Source organism: Physcomitrium patens, chromosome 25 (assembly GCF_059467195.1).
Source record: "Physcomitrium patens ecotype Gransden chromosome 25, ASM5946719v1, whole genome shotgun sequence".
In the NCBI taxonomy this organism is placed as follows: Eukaryota; Viridiplantae; Streptophyta; class Bryopsida; order Funariales; family Funariaceae; genus Physcomitrium; species Physcomitrium patens.
This window is the reverse complement of record NC_143434.1, coordinates 6,431,101-6,437,100: the sequence shown is the minus strand read 5'-3', so window position 1 is coordinate 6,437,100 and position 6,000 is coordinate 6,431,101.

The window sequence follows — 6,000 nt, the reverse complement described above, 5'->3', positions numbered from 1 at the left end:
TGGAAATAAATACTCTAGTCATATCAACCTGACTTGATAAGCTATTTATTTCTTGAATCTTGAATGAAGAATCAATAATGTTGGAGTTTTCTACTATTGAAGGATTTTCCACCATTATAAAAGCATCAACATTAAACTTTCTTAGTGAAACAATAGAAGAAGAAGAAATTATAAGATTCAAAGATAAATCACCCTCTTATCTGTACTATCATCAGTGATTTCTTAAAAAGGACATTATTCACCATTATTCTTAAAGAATTTATCCAATTTACTATACTAATATGATCTATCTTCAAAAGTATAACATCAATATTTATTGCAGCTTTCTGCATCACCTCAAAGATGATCCTTGCTATGACCACTATTTCAAAAAGACTTGTAAATTATCATTCTTGCATTAAATCTATAAGAAGCAATAACTACCTCATTGTGGACTTATTACAAATAAGTAATAGTATGGATTGTTTACCAGCAATATCTTTCAACATATATATATATATATATATATATATATTTAATCAAGATTTTTTCTTTTTTTAAGTCTATCAAAAATAAAGAAATATCTAAGTATTTTTTTGACAATACCTATTGCTATTTTGGATTATCCAAAGATATTATATTGGATAAAGGGATTCAATTTGTATCAAAATTTAAAAGAAACCTTTTCAAGATTTTAAAAGTAGATATGAAGCTCTTTTTGGCTTTTCATCATTAAATTAATGGACAAACAAAATAAATGAATCAAGTTTTGGAATAATATTTGAAGTATACCATCAATTATCATCAAGATGATAATGTAATTCTTTTATCATTGACAAAGTTTGCATATAATAATTTAATGTATTTTTCTATCAATAAACACATTTCTTTATCAATTATGGTTATCATCCACAACTTGATACTTTTGACTTTTCAAAAGTTTATAATCCTACAGTAGAAGATTTAGTAAATCATTTATCAAAGCTATATACAACAATGAAGGTGTAGTTAAAAGAAGCTCAAAAATAACAAAAGATCAATATTGATGCCTATTATAAAGAATAACCACAATTTAGTGTACGTGATAAGATATGGATACTTCATCATATTATCAAAACTACTTGTCTTTATAACAAGTTGAACTATTATAGATTTGATCTTTTTCCTATTCGTGAACAAGTCAATCGTGTTGGTTTTCGATCACATCTACCAGAGTCTATAAAGATCTATCTTATATATATATATATATATATATATATTCAAATATTTATATATATGATTAAGTAGAAATAGATAAAAATAGCTTTATTTTATAATATTTTTTAAATAAAATTTATAGAAGCTTCATAGATGTTATTTTGACTTTACATGTATTTATAATTGATTAATAGGTTAGAAACTTTGTCAACAAGTTAGTCACATGTTGATAGCTTGCAAAATAAGCTAATTATGTAAAGTTTATATTAAAACTTATCTTGTACATTAAGATATGTGTCTTATAAAATCAACATGTTTTGGAGGTCTTCTAGAATATTGTTATGTAGCTCTTAGTTAAGAATATATATAGAAATAAGAATGAAGCCTTTTTCATGCTATTTAATGACTTTTTAGTCTTTAGTCTTCTTTCAAGACTTTTTAATCTTCTTGTCTTTGGCAATACTCATTCTAATTTAATATTATATCATCTTTGAGTGATTTACTAGTCTTTTGTAGTAATACAAGAGTGTATTGATATTTTAGTTGTTTGAAGTTCATGTCTTTGACACTTACTCAATGTTCAACAACCTACTATACAATGAACATACAAATGATGGTTCATTTGTACTTACATAGTCTATTATATTGAATAAACAATAATCATAAGTCAAATCTATTCCATGCATTTGGGATCATTTATATAGAACTTTCATAAGTTTAATAACAGATAGTGTTCTAATATAGCTATGCAAATAAGATTTAGTCGCTTTCAAAATGAACACCTCCTCTCTATAAAAAATTCAATATACATATAGAATTTAATTCAATAATAGGTTTTTTTTACAATAAATAATATTCCAAATTAACTCTAGTTTTTTACAAATAATAATTAATTCAATGAAAAATATCTCTTAGTATATCCTAACACAGATGCATAATTCAATCTCAATATTAACATAGATCTTTTTTTTCCAACACTTCAGCATAAGCAAATATTTTAAGCATAGTTTGTACACACTCTAGAATTAATTTCTTCCTTCTACTTATTAAGACTATAGCTCAAAAATCTAGTATGATGCAACTCTATGATTCATAACTTCTTTCTTGCTTTTGATTTAATTCTCTCAATTACCTTCTCATCTTGATTATAGCTCATAATTTGACTTCTTCTATAAAAACAATCAATATAGATTCCAACCATATTCTGTAATATAAACAAAACAACCACCACATGAGTTGATAAGATAATGTATAGTAGCCTTCTATCAATACGACCACCTATTGACTTTCACAACTAAATCCATATAAACTTCTTATTTTTACAGTTAGTAAAGGCATTAAAGAAGGAGTTTTTTAAGAGCAGTCACTCTTTATCCTGTACTTGAATAAATATATGCTCTATCTATAGCTTGTAATATGTCATAAAAATTGAGATGTACGATATTCTCTTAATAACTTATTTGACTGGCTCAATAAAAGTCAATATGAATGTTAATATAAAGAAATGGATTAAATATCATCTTTTTCATTATCTTATTTGGAATGATATCTTTTTTTATTTAAAAAATACTCAAGAAAGTAAATGCAACCTTTAAGTATCAAGACAATCAAAATTAAATACTATATTAGATCTATTTCATAAATCCTAATTTGGAGGTCACATCAAAGCCAAACTAATCTTATCTAGATCCTAAGAAGTGTATCACTAGATGAGAATAGTTACAGATGTCTCTACAAATATAAATAGTTGTAAGATATGTAAAATCAAGCAAATTTATCTCAAGATTATTAACATATGATTTTTGACTCTCATTCTAATTTCAAAACTATTTACTTTAGTAGATATGAATCTAATAGGCCTCTTAATTTCTACCACAAAAAATCATTAGTATGTAATTATGGCCATTGGCTATTTTACAAAGTAGATAGAGATTGCACTCCTATGCTCCAAAGCTTGTGATCTAGTCACTCAATTCTTCTATGATAGAATCATAATGGTGCATAATAGTTTTATCAAGTTTCTTATTAATAATAAAGTAAATTTTTATAATGTGCTCATGGACATCCTTGCCATATACATAGAAATAAAGTATACAACAACTACCATGTACCATCTCCAATGGAATGGACTCACAAAGTAATTCAATAGTATTTTATATCTATGCATTGAGAAAATTAGCAACTACAATACATCTTGGTACACATTACTTCTAACCATTATCTTTATATATAGAACTAGTGAACATTTCAACATAAGATTTTTATTGTTTAAACTACTATACGGCAAAAAACCATGACTTGACAAGCCTTTTATGAAAAAAACAATTAGCGTGGTTAAACCAACAAACTTACTAGGCTATGTAGATATGTTAATCAATTAATATCAACTATACAATCAAATAGTCCATTGCAACATTGTCAAAACTTAATTATAACAAAAGAACATGCATGACAAAAAGATAGACTATATTAGATCATTTTACATTGGCAACCAAGTAGTTCTACAATTAGAAAAGTATTGTGAATATAAAGACATGTTTTGAGCTTCTTAAGTTGGTCCCTACATTGTCACAAGGCTTGATTAATATCAATACAAATTTTATTTAATACTTATTCAAGAGAAGGTGCAAAAAATAATATATCCAATACCAAGATTTAATCTAGTTTATTACAAGTTGGATGGAGATTTAATCTAAATTAATCTTTTTAAGTACATAATATCATAAAAACCTAAAGTTGCAACAAAATTTTGTACCTAAGTAGCTCTATACATTGTCTCTTACATTAAATCAACCTCGATTCAAATAAAGGTAAAATAAGCAATTTCAATCCTATAGAAGAAGTAATCCTATACATATATGAATAAGATTTGATACGGTGCTAATCTTGTCTACACCAATCAGCTCTCAAGTTGCTCCATGTTTAAATAGATGGAGCATCTAAGCTTATTGTAATACATTGATAGAAATTAACATACAAAAACCTGAAAAGCACATATTTAAAGAATTAATTTGTGTTTCTTAGGTAGCTAAGATTTTTTGTTGTCCTATTCCATTGTATCTTATGAGCATCTTTCATAATTTATTCAAATAGTCTTTGACTTAGCTTCATGTTTGCTTCTACCAAGTTTATTATCACTAAGCATATTACACATAAAACACGTTAGCAGTTTTGTGATGCTTAGATAGGATTAGCACTTGTCTAAGACTTAGCCCTATATGTGTGATTCTTGATTTTCAAAAAAGAATTAATAGGTATGACTTTGGAAACAAATTTTATTTTTTATTATTGAAAAAAATAGAATTTTTTATTTTAATTTCAATAATATCAAATTAAAATACTATATTAGTCATCACATTTATTTTTATTTTTTAATTATTTAAAAAATATATGCACTTATGTGTACATCTAATACATGTATTAAGATATAATTTTTATATTTAGAACTTTTTTCATGACTAAAAAATATTACTAATAAATTTAAAAGAATGTTAAATAGATCCAAATTTTTATAAAATTGACTCAATTATCTTTATCCAAATTATTTATTTATTTATTTATTTATTTATTTATTTATTTATTTATTTATTTATTTATTTATCCATTATTAGATCCAAAATTAATAAAAATCAATTACATTCATCATGATTACCATATTATTCATTATAAGTAAGTCAATTTAATAAAAAACTTAAGTTAATTTAATATTCTTCATATATAAATATACATATGAGAATATTAAAGTAGCTTATTTTTTTTATTAAATCAACATATCAACCGTATTATAATCTTCATTGAAAAAATAAATCATTTCCAAAAATCATCATTACAATCATAGCCTTTATCTCAACCTCTTTTGTTCTTAGCCCTAACTATCTTTGTTCTCAACTCTTATTCCAACCTCCTTTATTCCTAGCTCTTTCTCCTTCGATCTATCTCTTTCAATCCTTCTCCTTCTCTTTCGATCTAGATTCTTTCTCCTTCTCTTATTCCTTCTCCTTCATTTCTTCTCCTTCTCCTTCATTCTTTATCCTTCTCCTTCTCCTTCGATGTCTAACTCTCATTTCGATCCCTTTATTCTTAGCCTCCACTCTCTCTATTCTTAGCTCTCATCCAAACTTCTCTAATCTTGACTTCTTTTGTTTCTTGCTTTTATTTCAACTTCCTTCTATTCTTATCTCTTATTCAAAGTAAGGATTGATCAAATAAATTCCTCTCATTGTCTTTATATCAGTTGCACTAGTCTTCAATGGATTTTGTAATTGTATTCTTCTATGGTTGAATTTCTATGTATAATTCTTGTGAATTATTGAATTGATGTAATAACATGTATTTCTATGGCTTTAATTAATTTAAGAATAGCATTGTCTATATTTTATTGTTCAAAAGTTATTTTGATATGAAACAAGTTGAATTAGATGTGAAATAAGAATATATTTGAATCATATTATAAGTTATATTATGTATTCAAAAGAAGGCAAGCATGAAGCTAGCCTTTGAAATGTTGACACTAGCATAAATGCCAACATGTCAGAAAGAGCATGGAAATATTGTTGCATTTATTTATCCCTCCAAGTGCATTACTCTCAAAGCTCCTTCTTTTTATTGGAGGTTTGAATATGAGTATTATTGATATTATCAACATAAAACAAGGCACATTCATCTGCTTTCATTTATATATACTTTTTTTTTACTTTGATTTAGGCTCAAAAATGTTACTTTTGCTTCTTGTTTCCATTGAAGTTTGTCTTTGCAAGTCAAACGTGTAAGTGGAGCTTCAACTTGAGAGAAGTCTTTGATGAAGATCCGATAGTAATTGGCGAA